This window comes from Anomalospiza imberbis, chromosome 4, assembly GCF_031753505.1.
Source record: "Anomalospiza imberbis isolate Cuckoo-Finch-1a 21T00152 chromosome 4, ASM3175350v1, whole genome shotgun sequence".
NCBI classification, from domain to species: domain Eukaryota; kingdom Metazoa; phylum Chordata; class Aves; order Passeriformes; family Viduidae; genus Anomalospiza; species Anomalospiza imberbis.
In genome coordinates this window covers 47,345,950-47,363,769 of record NC_089684.1, presented here as the reverse complement: position 1 = coordinate 47,363,769, position 17,820 = coordinate 47,345,950, and the positions used below count along the sequence as shown (strand labels likewise).

Below are 17,820 nucleotides of genomic sequence, written 5' to 3'. Positions count from 1 at the left end.
AGACAGTCCTTTATGGTTAGGTCTCAGTTTTTCATGGGGAGTGCCTGCATCACACTGACTTTCACAGTTAGTTTCAGGTAAAGAGATCCAGAAAAGTAACTAAACCAAACTGAAGGAATTTTGCTGCTTGCCCACAACTTGTACTTTTTCCTCAGAAAGCTGTAATCCCCTTCATGTTTGGAGAGAGTGCCTTGGTGGGAAGAGAAACCTGCTGTGGTGGCAAAGAGGCTGCCTGCACTGAGCGATGGCCCTCCTCCCACTGCTCTCACACTCCCCAGCCTTTAACTGTGTCATTCTCCCAAACTCCCTGCTGATAAAACAGACCCTCACAGTTCATCTGACACATTGAAGCTGTAAATATGTCTGCTTCCAACAAGTGAACCTGCTTTATTCAAGGCCCACTGAGGATGACTGATTACCAGCCTGCAGCTCTGAGGAGGAGATGATCCTCATGGCTGACCACGACAAAGCAAACAGAAACATTCCAGCCAGCCATGGTCTGAATGAAACAGCAAAATCACATGTGGCTACATAACTAAAAATGTAAGAGATTATGTGTAAGCAAGCTGTATTCAAGTTACAATAGCAGTTTTGAACCAGCCACTCTTAATACTGGAGTGTTAGATCTCTTCATGATAAAAAAATATTATTTTAAGCATCTTTTCTGGATACAGATTAGGTAGAAATTTTAATTTCAAATTATCCCAAAGTGTAAGTAAGATTATCAGTTTAGGGGATCTCCCGTGGGACAGAAAAAGGCCCATTCAGCTTTACTCACTTTGCACATCCCTTGAACTGGGTCACACAATTCAAAGCAGGAGAGTCCCCACCCTTCTCCTCCTCCTGCCATGGCACTGAAGACCACTGATGTGGTCTGCAAATTCAGCTGGGAAGAGATGCTCAGAATAAGGGCGGGGAGGCAGGGAAAACACACACAGTTATTTTTTTTCTGCCAGGACATGGAGCTTGCCCTGTGATATAGGACATCCTGTAATTCACAGGACAAGTAGCAACCTTGAATATATTAATATACATATTATAATTATCTCACCTACCCAGTAAGCTAGCACAGTGAATCTGACAAGATTTGTTCACAGGGCTGCCTAGGACAAATTTACAATGTTCAGCTAAAATGAAAGGGCAGGTATCACCTGGGTCTGATGGTGAGTTATGTGGCTACCCTGTGGAGGGAAAAATTCCCAAAAACAACTAAGACAACCTTTTTTTTTTTGTTTCATAAACTTAAATGGTCAGGAGTTTATCCCAGTCTAGTGTATAGTGCACACTCTGGAAGTGCCCCTGGAAAGGCAGGGTCCCAGTGTCCTGCCCAGACCCTCTTTCAGAAGAAAGAATCCTGCTTCCTTTACTACCCAAAGCCATTTGAGTGTTTTTCTGCCCTACACTCAATTGAAAACAAGGCCTAGATCTTATAAGTTAATCAGATCACAGCTTGTAACAGGCACAAGGCTGAACAAAACCCCTCCTCACAGGAAACTCAGCTGTGACCTACTTGAGCCTACATGAAGTTATACCCTGTGTGTGGCAAAGTGGTACCCATTCACGTATCTGCTGATAAGAGAAATGGAAATGAGAAAAAGCAGGAGTGCCAAGAAAGCCTTTGCTCAGGTCCCACATGCCTCAGCACACTACTTTTTTTTTTCTTTTTTTCCCGCATTTGTTTAATGTTGCATAGGATTTTTACCTTAGGAGCTGAAAGAGAGTAACCCAGTTGGCAGCCTGGTGCTTTGCTTCAGCAGAGGAGCTGTGACCGCAAACATGGCCAAACTTTTCTCCTTCCCCTCACCAAAACCTGAGTCCCACAGCTGGCCTCAGCAGATGGGAAACAGCTCTTGTACATCAGCTGTCGGCAAGGCTCAGACTCTCCCAGAGCAACTCCTCTCTCTGCAGCAGGCTCCTGAAAACCCTATCTCCTGCCCACCACACAAAGGCAGGACCACACCACGCTAAGCATGAGCTTTACTGAACTGCCCAGAACACAAGACAGTCATGCAATCAAGAAGTCTTTTCAGCAACGTCATTTCCTCCTAAATGTTTGGGTATTGTCCAAACCAAAGACAACTTCTAGGTGATGTCATTCTTCCTAAGAAAGGTGAATTCTGCCCACGATGGACAGACCTACTCTCAGGAGACTTCTGTAATTCTTCCCAAGATTTCACAACCCCATCTCAACACAGCAGCCACTTCACAGTACTTGTAAGAAACGGCTCTCTCTCCATCCCACCTCCATGCCCAGGAAATGCAAAAACCTGCTCCCCTCCCCACAAAGCACCTTCTAAAATGAGACTATCGTCACACCGGTACATAGTTGCCTATCTACTTTTCAAGGTTTTATCTCACATGTTGTTTTCCCTGACTCTGAATCATAGCCCATGGGGCTGAGCCAGGGCAGGGGATGACTGAGAACTGCCGGTGCCATAATGGCCACGGGGCAGTGCTCAGTTCCCCAGTTCCTCTTCTGCCACACCAGACAAAGACCAGACATGTCCACCCAAACACTTGCTTTCTTTCCTAATGCTTTTTCCTTTAGAAAATACACTTAGGAAAACAGATCAGAAGCAGGAGAGCAGAATGTTCCTCTGCCTGAGGGCTGGCAGAGCAAACTGTTGATTTGCTCCTAGAAGTAAACCGCTCCATTAACGAAAGTACATTTCTGAGACCTGACTGACCATTTGGTAAATCACTGGTGCAATATCATGGGTTTCTGGAGAGTTGTGTCCCATTACATCAGTAATACCTCTAATGCCTAGTGCTAGCATGAAGTCCTGGCCAGGAGAATTACGGTAAATTGGGCTGATCTCTCTGCAGTAAGGAGCAGGATGCAGCCAGTGTAGTGAGAGTCTATCCCTTGCATTTTGCATAATGGAGAAAGCTATGGGTATCAGCACGTCACATAATGAACTTCATCACTCTAATTTCCATGGTGCAGCAACTGACTGACCATTGCCAAGACTTTCCAGACAAGGTATCAGTAATTCTGTGCAAACAGATGCATCTAGATAATAATAAAAATATATGTAGCACAAATACAAAAATATATGATATAGGTCCTTGAAGAGCACATATTTAATTAGAAATATAAAAGGTCCACTACCTCACACTTTCTTCATCATGCCAACCTGTACTCCACTCTGTTTGAGTACTGTTTTCCATATTTTTCAGTTTTTATAGTTCCTTATACTATTTCTGCAGGAGAGTCATTGTAGACTGCTACAATTGATTCTTTGGCATGCACAAATCTTCCTTTTTCAAAGAACAGTTCCAAGTTCAACAGTGAAAAGGTAATACATTACTGAAAAAAGTCAAACGAAGCAAAAGTAGAAAAACATCTTAGACATCAATGGTTAACAAAGGCTAAAGACTGTTCTCCATGACCTTTGCATTGACAGCAGGCAGCACAGACTTCTATTGTCTAAGAAACAGAAAATGTTTTGCATATTTGAGGTATAAATATTTGTATGAAACTTACACTATTCTGCACCTTATCTTGGGCATCCAGTTTATAAGCTAACACAACAGAGAGGTAATCAAATCTACAAATTGCACCTATATTTGATGGGGGGAAGACTTTTCTTGATTCTTCCAAGTAATTCTATGAAATTAACCACTTCCCAGTTCTTTTAGCTTCATTACAGGTTATCACATATCATGGTGTTTCTGAATACAATGTTGTTTCAGGGCAAGATGAAAAAATATGAAGCTAATATTGTTTTATCAGCTCTATTATTTTTCTCTCTTTTTATCTACTGTAGACAGCCTAGTGGATACACTACAATGCCTACAACCAAGCATTAAAATGTGATTTAACTTAGGACATAGTTCAAACTGCCTCACAGTAAATAGTTTTAAAATAGTTCAAAGACTTTAAAAACTCTATATTAACATTTAAAAAAGGTGGTATTCCTATAAATTTTGAAGAGCCAATAAAAGCAGGTCTGGCAGTTGATAACCAGAGTTCCTTCAAGACAGAGGTGTAACTGCCAGTATGGTTTTGATTTGCACACCTATGAGATTATCTTATCAAAACAACATGCCAAACATAATCATGCTGCTCTGCTTTCAGTGGTTTCAGCAGGCAAGCTCACATAGAAATCAACCATTTGGTTCAAAACAATCATAATACTCATTTAGAAATTTAGAGGAATATATAAGGCACTCTTTCAATAAGAACTAAGTGCAGAGATAAATGAGATTATTTCATGATAAAATGTATTTCACAACAAATAAAATATAAAATAAACCCCAGAGAAACATAAAGCATACCAGAGGAGAGTCTGATAGCAAATGGGCCCCTTCCTGCTGCAGTCCCCTTACAAACCATAACCACCAAATAGCTATGAGTAACCCCCTGTCTGGGAGCTACCTCCCCACCTACCAGAGCAGTACCCAGCAAGCAAGACCAGGACACCTAAAAGGCCTCCCCTGCACAGGTGAAATGATCTGAGCAGCACAGCTGGTGTGACAGAAGGAAAGAAAAGCACGTGCTTTCTGATAGCCCAAAATACTCTAAACATTTATGTAACAGCAGTAAGTAATAACCCATCTTCCAGTCTCTGATGAGTTCTGAGAAACTGAACAAAACATCATCTTCTTTCAAAGGTGAGACAGTCAGAGTATCAGAAACACATACTCGAAAATGAAAACAAATGCTCCAGAAGCAAGTACTCACAAGACACATTTTGCCTGCATTTCTACCAGTCAGTTTTTCCACCTATAAAAGCTGCATGTATTTGACTCATAAAACAACCCTAAGTATTTCAGATTAGCATCTGTCATTTCAAGCAGGGAGCTCATGGCCATACCTGTATTAAAAGTTCTGTTTCCAACTTTTCCAACGTTCCAACTTTTAAGGGTGCAGAAAGGAAGCCTGTGGAAAAGCACCATGCGAGTCTCGTCACCTACTGAACAAGCAGCAGGTGCGCTGTATCCCAAAGCTATGTAAGAGCATGCACTGCCAAGAAAGGGTAATCCGATGTGGGACAGAAAGCAGGAGGAATTATTAGGATAACTGAACTCAACAGAAGGCAATTCTTCCCTTGAGACCAGGCGAAACAGTCTTAGCAAAGCACAGTGGTTACATGGAAGTAAGACTCAGAGAAGAAAGTCACATAAACAAAGAAATACTCATCAGTGTTGGCTTTCAAACGGATTTGGCAGCCTGGGTCACAACACCTTTATATTACACAGTTAGAGCAATTTTAAACAAGGGTTTAAACGCCGGCTTCTGTCACTGCTCCCGCTTACGGCTGCTGTGACACCTGTGCGCCGAGGCAGCAGCCCCTCCGCTCTGGCGGTGCCGCACACTCTCGGACTCGGAACGGCGGCAGCGGGGGAGCCCCGTGCGCCGGCAGCCCCGGGCAGGTCCCCGCGGCGGGGCGCGGCTGCGGCTGCCTGCGCTGGGGCAGCCCCGGCCGGCGGCGCGCTGCACGGAACCGCCCCGTTCCCTCAGCGGGCCGGCACCCCCGGCTTGCCTTACCTGCCTTACCTGGGTGTCCCGGCAGCCGTCGCGGAAGAGTCCGGGCGCCGGCGGCGTGGAGGGAGGCGGAAGGAAGGAGGGAGGGAGGGAGAGAGACACCGCAGTGCCTCGCTCCGGCCCGAGAAGGCACCACCTCCTCCTCCTCCTCCTCCTCCCGCCGAGCGTGGCTCCCCGCGGAGGAAGCAGCGGGGACCTGCTGCGCCGGGCGGCCGCTCTTGTCTGGGCGCCCTCCGCGCTCGGGGCGGGTGCGGCAGTGCGAGAAGCTGAACTGAGGTGTCCCACACCCACTGGATCCGTCGGGAGCTGCCTGGAATCCTGTCTGAGAAGTACAAGAAAAAGGCAAATTACATAACTCAGAGCAGGTTGCAAACGCTCCCTCAAAATCTAGGTTCTTGGCCCCAGCTGGCTGTAAACTGTGTGACAGCTGTGCTTTGACTACAGCATTTCTCTTACCAAACCACGGTGGGAATGGCTCCGGGCTGGGCCGTGGTGTGGCGGTGGGCACAGCATTCCCCCATCCCGAGTGGGCTGTGCACCCCGAGGCTGCTCCTCTTCAATGCCCATCGCAGATCTGCTCATGTCCCAGTGACCCCCAGGGTTACAGTCCCTTCCCTCACAATTAACCATGAGCAACAGTCACATCCAGCCACCCCAAACCTACAGCCAGAATAACTGAAGTGGCTTTTTGTGCCCCTCAGGTGCCTGTGTTGAACTTCAGAGTTCAGGGTCTGTACTGAAATGGCGTGTAGGCTCTTTTCTTTACCTCCTTTCCTTCTCCTAGCCCAGTCTGACCTTTGGAAACTGTCACTGCAAAACCACATTGAAAGAAAAAGATCTTGTAAAGTTCAGTGGAAATTCATCTCTCACATACATTTCAGACTAGAGGAAAGCAAGCAGGGTCTATGCTGTTTGCAAGAGAATTGTTGTGATTAGTGTGTAATAGCTGTATCAACACAGATGTCTTTCTGTTCAGCTCAGAGGAAATGACTTACAGAGCCTTTGTTTTCACTTGAGGGATTTCCTCCAACTTACTTTGGCACTGTGGCCATGTCTTCCATGCCTGTCACACTACTGCTGAGACTTGGGAGTCACAGGGCTGAATGCCTATTGTGTGGGACCTCTCTGTTTTAAATACATGGGCAGTCGCCTTGCAACCACTTTATGATGACTAGTACCACCAGCCCATGTCACCACTCCCCCTCCCCTCCACATCCATGTATTTTTGGTAGCACACACTCAGGCATCCATTCAGACATCTTTACCCACTGCCACTGATGTGGTCAGTTTCGCAAACAGACAACTATTACTTCATTTTTCAAGCAATGGCAGCTACAGCTTTCCTCACCCCCTCTGCGGCTGTGGCACAGGGAAAGGGCAATAAAACCAAACAGTTGCTTAAAGGAGGAACTTGAAATAGCTTTGCCCCATATGGTGCCCTTTTTGAGCTCTAGAAAGAAGTGGCATCTAGCAAAGAACTAGATTATGTGTTGTGCTACACTGTGACTTAACCAGCAGCAGCTCCCTTACTCCTGAGGCTTCACTCCAGAGCTGTAGCAGAAGCAAAGGGACAGCAAGGCACATCTCTGTGGTTCAAAGCATGTGGCCATTGCCATGCTGAAGTTGTACTTCTTACAACTATTGATCAGGGGTTAACTACTTTGATGTTGATCAGCCAACTGACAGCATTTGTGGTGGACATGTGGATCACAAATTTTCTTGCAAACTTTATGGAGTTTGCATTTCTCAGTTCCCTTCCCATGTTTTTCTACCACAATGGCAGACAAAGGACATCATCAAAGCAAGAATCAAAGCAATTAAAGAATGACACTGCTTCTCAGGATTTTGCTCTACTACTAAGGAAGAAGTAGTGGTGAAGAGTCCTTGTGGCAAAGTCTCAAGGAGGAAGTCTCCACTTTGGGAAAGACTGAGACTTCTGAAATTTCAGGCCCACATGTAGTGTGAAGTACCAAAGAGAGAAAGACATACACAATCTGGATGGCAACTTTAATAGACCACCTTTTCCAGCAGTTTTTCACCTATTGATGCTTCATCATCTCATGGTTCATGCCCATTCTCTCTTTGAAGACAGTGTTGTTCTTTTGAGTGTGCTCTTGGGTTCAAAAAGCCACTCTGTAATTAATTTTTTAGTCAGAGAGAGGCATCTCTACCAGTCCCTTGATCGCAGAGAGGCTCTTTCTTTTTCCTTTACATGCCTGTCAAGTCCTCTTTGTCCCTTCATTTCTCAGAGGATTCTGTCAATTTGGTCACCGAGCATTTTCTTTGTTTATTTCTCTTCCCTCACTTGCTGTGGGCAGAGATAACACTCTTAAGAGGGAACCCTGTGAATGAGAGAAAAATTGCAGTTATTCTTCATTATCTGGTTTCCCTATCAGCAAATGTGCTGGTTTTCCTTTCTCCATAGCTTTGGCCCAGTTTTGAGAGATTTTGGGAGTGGTAATTCCATTGTACCACTGAAAGTAACTTAACAGTGGAGTGTAATAGAGACCTACCATAAAATACTCTTTCTTTTAGTAAATATTGTTGTCTTGAAGGTGTATGCCAGTTCAGCGCCAGCCACTGGGTTGTGTTTTGTTGCAGTAAATGTGAGGATGTATCCTAGCTGTGCTACGGTTTTGAGGAGACATACATTGTGTCAAGAAGCAAAACCATCATATCAACATAGCAACAGGTTGGGACACTGGTGCAGGGTACTATCAACTGTGCTATTCTGGTAAAAGGTGTCTGTTATAGACAAATGCCACCCTAGGGAAAGGTACTTGCCCAATGGGATTATGGAACAGATCATGTTGAGTGTGATCACAAGGCACATACAGGACAACCAGGGGATCAGGCCCAGCCAGCACAGGTTTAGGAAGGGCAGGTCCTGCCTGGCCAACCTGATCTCCCTTTTATGACCAGGCAACCCACTGGGTGGATGAGAAGGGCTGTGGATGTAGTCTACCTGGACTTTAGCAAAGCCTTTGGTACTGTATCCCACAGCATCCTCCAGGAAAAGTAGGCAGCTGACGGCTTGGATGGGTGCACTCTTTGCAGAGTCAAAAACTGTATGGACAGCTGGACCCAGAGAGTGAATGGTTTTACATCAGCTAGTGGCAGTCCTTAGTGGTATTTGCCAGGGCTCAGTATTGGGCCCAGTCCTGTTCCATATCTTTATCAGTAATCTGGATGAGGGAATCAAGTGCACCCTCAGCAAACTCATTGATGACACCAAACTAGGCGGCAGTTGATCTGCTGAAGGGCAGGAAGGCTCTGCAGAGGAATCTGGACAGGCTGGATCCATGGGCTAAGACCAGTGGTGTGAGGTTCAACAACGCCAAGTGGTGGGGGGAGCACTTGGGTCACAACAACCCCATGCAGTACTACAGGCTGGGAAGAGTGGCTGGAAAGTTGCCCAGCAGAAAAGGACCTGGTAGTGCTGGTCAACAGCAGGTGAACATGAGCCAGCTGTGCCCAGGTAGCCAAGAAGACCAATGGCATCCTGGCCTGTATCAGCAATAGTGTGGCCAGCAGGATCAGGGCATTGTCAGAATTGTCCCCCTGTACTCAGCATTGGTGAGGCTGCACCTCAAATCCTGTGTCCAGTTCGGGCTCCTCAGTACAAGAAGGACATTGAGGTGCTGCAGCGAGTCCAGAGAAAGGCAATGGTGGTGAAGGGTCTGGAGCACAAATCCTATGAGGAATGTCTGAAGGAGCTGGTGCTGTTTAGCCTGGAGAAAAGGAGGCTCAGGGTGGACCTTATTGCCCCCTACAACTACCTGGAAGGAGGTTGTAGTTGGGTAGGGACTGGTCTTTTCTCCCAGGCAGCAAGTGGCAGGATGAGAGGACATAGCCTCAAGTTATGCCAGAGGAGGTTCAGGCTGGACATTAGGAGGAATTCTGTCACTGAAAGAGTGGTCAGTTATCAGAAGGGATTGTCCATGTAGGAGGTGGAGTCACCATCCCTGGAGGCGCTCAAGTGTTGTAGATGTCGGCGAACCCAATAGGAAGAATGATGATGTCTGACTTATTTCAGAAGGCTGAATGATTTCTTTATTATAATTATGCTATGATACATTAATATACTATATAAAAGAGGATACTAAAAACTACATGCTACTCTATCTATCATATCTAACTCCCTCACAACTCGTGACCCTGTTCTCCAGAGTCCAGACACAGGTGGATCTGATTGGCCATCAGGCCCAAACAATCCACTGTGATCCAACCAGGCATTCGCTCTAGGTAAACAATTCTCCAAACACATTCCACATGAGAAAAACAAGGAGCAGAAATAGAAATTGTTTTCTCTTTCACTTCCCTCTGTGCACCTTTATAAAAATCCTGAGAGAGAAATGTGCTTGGCACACTCAAGAAATGACTGTTTGTGGCACTTGATGCTATGGTCTAGTTGACAAGGTGGTGATCAGTTAAAGATTCAACTTGATGATCTCAGAGGCCTTTTCCAACCTAAATGATTATGTGATTCTTTGATTTACAAGATATCGTAGTCACAACAGGAAGGTACAGTCAAAATACCAAGGAGTTTTGAAAGCACTCTGGAATGCAGGGAATCTGGGTTTTTACCCACTGCTTTAGGATATTATAGCATTTTTCATTATAAACATTGCCCAGGACAACATGAAAGATTTGTGCACAAGCTGTGGTTATAATCTAGATTTATGGAGCAGCAATTATCCATATGTATCACTTGTCCTTTCCTTGATCACCATCTTCTCTGAAAAGTGCCCTTTGGAACTTCACTTTCTGGACTAGGAAGCTGGTGTTTCCAAGTGGGAGGATGTAGCTGCTACTGCTGGGTGGCTGGGAAGGGGCAGGCCCTGATTTACTGTGGTGATAACCTTCGCTAATCTAGCTGGGATTAATCTTCTTGGGGATGCAGGGTGATTTCCACCATGATAACTTTTTATCCTTTCAGTGTGAACTCTTGTCAGTTGATGCCAGATTTTCCTTTGGCATGCAGCTGTGTCACCTGACATTTAGGGATTTTCATATCCACAGTCTAGGCAGGAGTCATAAATGAATGCTAATTCCATGTAAGAAAAAGAAACTGGGGAAATAGTTTATCAAACAGCCAGGTTATCGATAGGCCAGAAGTAAAACTCACAAGACTTTGCAAAGAACAATAACATAGTTACTGATTTAATGAACAAAAGGTAAAAGAAGTGTGTATCAGGCTAAATTAGCCTTCAAGAATCCATAGACCTCTCTAAAGCTGCTAGACCCATAAACTTGCAAATGAGTTTGCAAAATTTCTTTAATAAGTGGTGGGCCTGCTTGACCACAATGTTTGGTAAAATCATTATAACCACACACATTTGTCAAACCTTTCTTTCCTCTTTCTCTGTGCTATGGTCTACTGCTGCAGTGCAACTTGCCCCAAACAAAGGAGTTAGTTATTAAAAACTGGGCCCTGTCTTCAGCCAGTGCAGCCCGATTTGAGTGGTGGCTTGATGTGCTAATGTAATAACATGACAGGAAAGTAACATGAAGAGTAGTGCTAAGAAGTACAGTGAAATTCTTTGCCAGTCCTGGTACAAAGAACAGCTATCTAAAAAGACAAGGATATGGATTAGTATGTTGGGTTGCTCAGCTCTGGTGATTTTCAGCTTGTGCTCTGAGTCTCTAGATACTTCTCAGAGGACCCCTAGGAGGTAACCAAGAAGGACCACAGTAGGATTCACTATAAGGATCTTCAGATCTGAAAACTACTGCCCTACCAGCTAATGTAGTCAGTGTGAACATGGACAGTAGCATGCAGCTACATGGAGCTGTGGGCAAAAACTCTGTCTAGGTAACACTGCAGGGCAGCCTCAGACACTGTGATAGCATCATATGTGGTTTAGCACGTGCTGCTGCTAAGGAAACAGTAAGTCTGCTTGAAGAGCCAACTCTTAGATTTCAAAAGCAAGTTTAGCCTTTAGATACGGGTGGCAAAGCAGGATTTAACCAATTAATATCGGTGCTCAGTGAACAGAATCTGAGCTCAGCAAAACTGGGATTTCACATCTGACTTTAGTGGAGTTACACCAAATTTACAGGGAAAATGATGAAAGGAAATTTTGTCTCAAGATGTGGTCTGTTGACCTGGAATATACTATGGAAAAGTAGGCGTCAATGTATAATTTTAGCTTGTATGTAAAGTATTATGTAAGACTGAGTAAGGTTAGAAAGCAAAGCAAAAATGCAAAAAAACCTTCTCTCTCAAGAGAAAAGAATATTTTATCTCAATTTCTGAGAAGTTTGTATTACTGTATATATAAGCATGTTACACTGATTTAATTATAAGAAGCAGCTGAACCACATTGATTAGAAGGCTATCACACCAAATCCCCAAGAAAATGTCAGATTCTGATTGTGACATTATTGTAGATATGTTCCTAGTTAAATTATTCTGAATCTGCATGTAGGTCAGACTGTGGTTTTGCTTATGGAGTTTTAGTGTATTTGGGATTCCCTAACACAATTGCAAAATAAAATATACCATGCATCTGGTTGACTATATAAGCTCACTTCAACAAATGGAAGCAGTAGTATGGCAGCAGCCATCAGTCCAAACATTTTGCCACATGATCTTAATTTCTGCCCTTGTCAGGCTGGCATCCCAGTAATGACAATTCAGAGTAAATCCACTGTGATAATCACATACATGACCTTACTATTATTTTAGAGTGAATTTGACATCCTACACTCACTCTAAAACCTATTTTCCAGCCTTCACTGACAGACAATAACGCCACAAACTTTCAAAACAGTTGCAGCAAGTAACATTTGTTTTGTTATTAAAGAATTTGCAACTTCATATTAGAAAGTTTTATTTAACTGATGATCACTTTTCAAGTTATATTTACTGATTAAATAAAGTAAGGACATAAAAAATATATATATTTTTTCCTAATTCAACCCCTGTGAATGTGCATTGCTGTGGGCAAAGCTGAGTGAAGACGAATGTTGCATCCTTCGCAATGTCATGTCCTTACGGTCTTGCTGAAAAAATTGCCTTCATTGTTCCTAAAAGTTCTTAATATTGAAGTGTAGGGAGAGTTAGGGACTCTCAAGTGACACAAAGAGGGAATTTCCATTTCATACTTCATTGCTGTTTCCTTGCAACCCCTGAAGCTGCAGTCCAACATTCTAACAGTTTTTCAAGTCCAACATGGTCTGCAAATATGTTTAATAGGTCTATGTGTGTATGTAAGTGCACGTATAAACACAGAGATACACACACGTGTGTGGTTGCACACACACTATTTGTTATACATATAACAAAAGACAAGTTAAAACAATGCAATATGGTTCATCACTTTGAAATATGGCTATATGAACAGACCATAACCATAGTCTTCCCAAATCAGTACCCCTCTACGCTTCATTGGACTTTGTCATTAATCCAATATTTTCAGAGAACTATTTAGCTATCACTTATTTCTTAGGGGAAAAAAAAATTAATTGCCAAGAGCACTAAAAGCTTTTTTTTTTTTAATAATAATTAGATTTCTTGGACAAACCTTACTGTTTTTCTCAAATTTTTCTTGCCAGAGTGCTTATGAGAAAGGAAGAAGTCTTTAAGTCTCTTGCTCCGTGTGTTTTTTTGTTCTAATACCCAGGCCTGTCACTAGTAGGAGATGCCTGTGCCATGACTATGAGGGGGCTGACGCATTGCTATCTACCCTCACATTTGGCTTGCAAACAATACCAGGAACTGAGCCCATAGAAAATATCTCACTCTCACCAGCCTGCCACATTGTTTGAGCTGGGAAATTGAGACAAACTGCTACATTCTCAGATAAAAATAAGAGGCCTTTGAATTTTTCCTCTACTCTGAACTTTCCACTAAGGGTTGACTTTTGTCATTTTGGCACATCTTCTGAGGTCTGAATATAGCTTAGCCTTTATGTAGGGCTTTCTTCTTAAAGAATTGTGCAGCAGTGGAACAGGTTTAGACCCGTTAATAAAGGAAATGTAAGATGTGTCTTATTGAACCAGATACCAGCATCCTACTGTGCCCTAATGTGCAGGTTTGGTTGTGATGGGGGCAAGCTGCCTCAGCCCAAGACAGCTCTCTTCTCCTGAAGAAAGCCTAAATGTGGCTCATATTTAGCCCTAGAGCACCACTGACTTCAGCCACACTTGGGCTGAATCTGTCCCATATATTCTTTTGATTTTGCATCCTCCATCAATCCCTCATGACGAGTGACTCAGCCTTTCCACCAAGCAACAAAGACATTTAGAAGGTTACAGCTCACTCCAAAGATTGTTTCAAGATAAAAATGATAAAATCAGTTAAACTGCATGTGTACAAAGTACAATACTGCAAGGAGCCAGGGATTTTTACAGAAAAGGATACATACAGAAGGTAACTTCTAATAAAATGTACATCTTCTGCTGTGTTTATTATTGTCAAACCCTCAATAAACAGATTTTATGTGATGGTAGCTACATGTTCAGATATTATTTCTCCTTTCTAATTTTGGGAGAGAAATATAATTGTTTAAAAGTATTAAAAAAAAAATATATATACAGAGAAATACATGTCAGTGAACACTTGCAACATGGTATGTGTACTGACACTCATAATTATTACATGCATTAACAAAACCCAACACTAAATCTTGTAATTTTGCAACTTACCTGAATTACAAAGGCACCTGAGGGATCCTGATTCTACAAGCTTTTAATTCCCACTGATAATAGGAATAAATAGGGAGTATAAGATCAAGTTTTGGTTATAGTAAACCATCAATGTATGGCTTATTAATGTATTATTAATGTATTGTTTGCACTGGGAATATTCAGACTGTGTAGAACTGCAATTTGAATGTGGAGGAAGCTGGAAAACATGCTCATGGGGCACTGTTCTTTGACTTGCATAGTTCTTCCTCCCCAGTGTTTACCCTTGTTGCTCTCTAAAACTACATCTGGTTTCATCTGGTTGAGCCAAACAAGACACCTCCTGACTTATACTTAAGGTATCACGATTTCCTTGGCCATTTTAAGGTTCTCTCTCCTAAACTTCTCAGAGTGTGTTTCAATCTTTCTTCACTGTGACATGTTCTGAGTAATCTCCATAAGGTCTCAGCTGAAACAGTTTCAAAAATATTTTGAGCCAGGGTTTTCTCTTCATTTTTATTCAGCGGCTGATAAACCTGTAGTTACTGAAGAAATTCCTCCTAGTCTTTTAAGTACCTTGCCTTGTTGCCTTAGATTTATGTTAATTAAGACTTTGTTTTATGGCAGTTCAGTTCAGATATTTTCTTTTGGTCACAAGTGTATTTCATTAATTATTTCTTTTCTTTGGACATAACCATTAAGAGAAATAATAAATGCAGTCAGCCCCTAATCCATAATATCATCCTCTATAGCCAGGGCAGTTTCCTTGAAGTACAGTAATTGCTGTTGCTCTTTGGCTGGTTTCTTTCCTCTGATTTTCCTACATCATCACACTGATTTCCATATAACACCATGTCAGTCACTTTACTGAAATCTATATGGATTTGCTTTATTGCAATTGAATTTTCTAAAAACATTGTGTATTTTAGCAAAGAAAAATACAAGTTGATTAGTCACAATCTATCTTTGGTAATTATGTCTCCAATTTTTATCTGCTTTCATATCTGGTTTTTTTTTTTTATCTGCTGATTCTTTCACAAAATGTTGAATCCTTGTAGACAACTGAAATCATCATAATGCAATTTTGTGCATCACATTTTTCCTTAAATACTGCTTCCTCAATTTTTAGTCTTTTAATCATATGGTATTGTTGTCTGTTTTAGTAAAAACTTTACTGCTGGATTTATTACTTCTGCTACTGGGCCTCCTTGACAGGTGAGCTCTTTACCCTTCATATTCACCCCACACACAACAATTTCTTTCCACACCCATTCTCATGAACATCTTTGGGTTTAGCTCTGTGTACCTCAGTATTATCATTACTCATGCTGAGCCAAATAATCAGGTAGTTTGGGGTGGGACCTTAATTACCTTTAATTGCAACCACATCTATGATTTATAAGACATCCACTCCTTTTTTGTTGTTTATATGGCCAAGGTACCTTTTACTATTTGCTTAAATTTCTTTTGCAGCCTCTTCCTAAGCTTGACTTTTGACATTTTCACATGCCTTTAGTCTGGCAGGATATTTTTTTCATTTTCTGTCCCCTGTAGACTCACTCTTTACTTTATAAAGTTCAGGATTCCACAGTTAATTGTGAATGGAGCTATTTCCATATTTTTTTCCCTTTGGGATACACGCTGAAGATAATTTCTGGAGCACTTAGGCTTAAAGGAATTCCAATAGCCTTCCACAGTTATCTGACTGATCCATTCTGGCTTCAAATCAGCTGAGTAGCACCAATATTTTAAAATTAATATTTCAGCTGGTTATATTCTGCAGAGCTTGACTTCCCCTTGAGTAGTTCTATTAGGTGTACTAGAGAAAAATGAAGAACTTAAAAACAGAAATTTGATAACTGCTCCAAACAAGGATCTTAAAATCTAAAGGGGATAATAACAGAAACAGAAGACAGACAAATACATTATACATGCAGGAGCATGAATAATGACACAGAATATTTTATCAGGCTGGTTTTTCTGATGTTTAGTAGTCTCTAAAATGTCTGTAAAATAAAGTAAACCCACAGGAAAATAAGTAAGATTAGTTATACTGTATACTTTAAAGGATGATCTTGCTGTTGCTTGTTCTTGTTGTTGAAAAATAAAAATATCCCAGTCTATTTGATGAATGTTGTGATAATATTAGAAGGGAAGCAAGTAATTCAGTAGGGAAATACTGGAATACATTTGTCCTGATTTTTTTACATCAAATTGTTTATCAAGATCCACCTGCAACTGGGCAGCTGAATCTCTGTATCAAGCCTACTGACTTACAGTGAGTGACCTGTCATATCAAGACCAGACCATTTTCCTTTGACTTTGCTGAGAATCACTATGAGAGGGCCATTTGCCTGCAAGCCCTTCTGAGGGGTCTCCTGCCCCCCTTCCTGGGCAGCCTGATCTTGTATTCCAGTGTGATTTCTAAACAATATTTTCCCAATTTGCTTCTAATTCACAAACCCTATAATATTCTTGGAGTGGGAAATCTAATGATAGTTCTTCTTGTGGACTTCAGCAAAAAGGTATGCACTTAATTAGGCCCTGGAAAACATGTTTTGGGAAACAAATTAATTTTAATTTATTTTCAGTTTCCCTAAAAGGGCCTTTCCTTTTGCTTTTGTCCTTGCTGACAGAGGGCACAGTGACTAACTCAGGTCCTCATTGAGGTTAGCTTCTTTGTTTGAGCAGCAGGAGACTACAGAGGGAATGTTTCACTCAGTCCTATGAATTATTTGTTATTTTACCACTACTGGGTAAAATCAGCCCTCATTCCATATATTAAAAAATTACCATAGAAGAATCCAAAAGAAAAGCATCATGACACTGCATTAAATAATACTGGTCTTGAAGAAAAGAAGATTAGTAAGTGTTGGGACTGATTACACCATAGGATTTACTTCACGGCGTCCTCCAAATACAGGGAACTTCTTCCAGGGTGTGCAGGGTGTCCTCTCCGAGTGCTCCCAAAATGTGGGCAGGAAAATGTCAGTGCAGAGGCCAGAGCACACACACACCTGTGCTGTCCCCCCACTGCACAGGCATGGCAAGAGCTGTCCCACTAGAAACTCTCCATACACATTTATATCCTGTCTGAGCCAGCTCCTCAGGTGTGAGCCCTGAGCCACCAAAGCCATGACTGAGGTCTCTTGACCTCAAGACCTCTGAAAGAGGGTGGCAAGAGTCCTGCTGCACCATCTTCTCCCTGGGAACGCTCTGGTGATGCTGAGACTCAGGCACAGCGTGGTGTCACTAGATGGCGATGGATACCTTCGATACTGTGCAGAAGTTGCATTATACAGTGATATGCTACATCTCAAATAACATATTCTCGTTTTCTCTCCAGACTCAAGCACCAACACAGTATCCCAGGCTTCTTTGGTAGTTCTTTTGTTTGCATACAGTATTTTGGTTACAGTATTTTGGTTACTCATGGTCACATATCTTCCTTTCTTGATTGCAAATCTTAATTACATTTGTCAGCATTAGCATACTGTCTTCAGACAGAAGCAGAGCCTTGTTAAATACAAGCCATTAATAAATATAGCATAAATCTAATTTAACTGCAAAGTGAATTCCCTCTCTCTCCTATTCAGTAACAAAATTTTCTGCAAATCTAAGCAAAAAGACATTTAAAACATATTAGATTTTCCAGTATGCAGCATTTCAAACTTCCAAAACATTCGAAAATTGCTGAC

General features: G+C 42.2%; 1 protein-coding gene across 3 annotated transcripts in view; it reads right to left on the bottom strand.

The window, feature by feature from the left end:
- Window positions 1–17,389, bottom strand: part of TEC (tec protein tyrosine kinase) — a 55,791-nt gene extending 38,402 nt beyond the window's left edge. The window contains exon 1 of one of the 3 annotated variants that reach the window (XM_068188388.1): window positions 17,285–17,389. The gene's annotated coding sequence lies outside the window, so the exon portion shown is untranslated. Of the gene's footprint in view, window positions 1–1,055; window positions 1,176–5,494; window positions 5,642–17,284 lie in introns of those variants that run through there. The other 2 variants (XM_068188385.1, XM_068188387.1) reach the window with 2 other exon arrangements.
- Window positions 17,390–17,820: the final 431 nt, after the last annotated feature.